This window comes from Microtus ochrogaster, unplaced genomic scaffold (genome assembly GCF_000317375.1).
Source record: "Microtus ochrogaster isolate Prairie Vole_2 unplaced genomic scaffold, MicOch1.0 UNK7, whole genome shotgun sequence".
Lineage (NCBI taxonomy): Eukaryota > Metazoa > Chordata > Mammalia > Rodentia > Cricetidae > Microtus > Microtus ochrogaster.
Window position 1 is genome coordinate 7,005,968 of NW_004949105.1, and position 860 is coordinate 7,006,827.

Below are 860 nucleotides of genomic sequence, written 5' to 3' on the forward strand. Positions count from 1 at the left end.
CCCCCGCCCAAGCACAGATCCGTGGGTCAGTTTTTCCCAAGCCATTCCTCACTGGCTCTCTGTCCCCTGCCCTACCCTCCTAGCCAGGCCTGGGCAGAGTGCTGGACTCGCTGGCATCTCACAGACAGGAGCAGGTTCACTGTCATTGCTTCTCCAGACCCACAGAGGGAAGCCACATGGATGCTCTCAGGCTTTCTAGGATCTGCTCAGAGTTGTCCAGTCCATGTCTGCGGCAGCTCCCTGGCCAGCGGCCAGGCTTTTGTTTACTGCTCTCAGACAGACATTCTCCTTCCTCCCGCCTGGGCCATTTTCTGAAGACATTAAGATCTTGGCTCAGTGTCCTTGTCTCCTGCTTCCGGCTGCGCTGCCTGGCACAACCACGTCCGATCAAGTGGCCGAGCCAGCTCTGAGTTTCTCTGTCCTCCCAGCATAGTGGGTCCATAGCAAGGCCAGCTTTGGCCAATGCTTTCTCTCTTTCTATTGCTTTCTTTATTACAGTCGGTACAGTTCCCAAGGCTTTGAAGACAGGGTGGGCACACGTAGTTACTCCCCGGCAGTCTGAGGTTTGTATAATACCTTCGGTGTGAATCAAGTGTGCCTCCAAACTTGTCTGAGTGACAACAGCGGTCTGGGTTTGCCTCCCTCTGCTATCTAAATCCCAGCCTTCTTCTGGAATTGAACTTGTGTCCTGGCATCCCTGGCAGACCAGTGGAAGGCAGGAGGCAGCTGGCAGGAACTCACAGCCACTAACTACTGCTGTCTGCTCTATCCTATTGACCACCATTGTTCCCATCTGTCCCTAAGGCACCAGTTACATCAGAAACTGCAAACGCCAACTCCTTGTGTGGCACTCTCCAAGG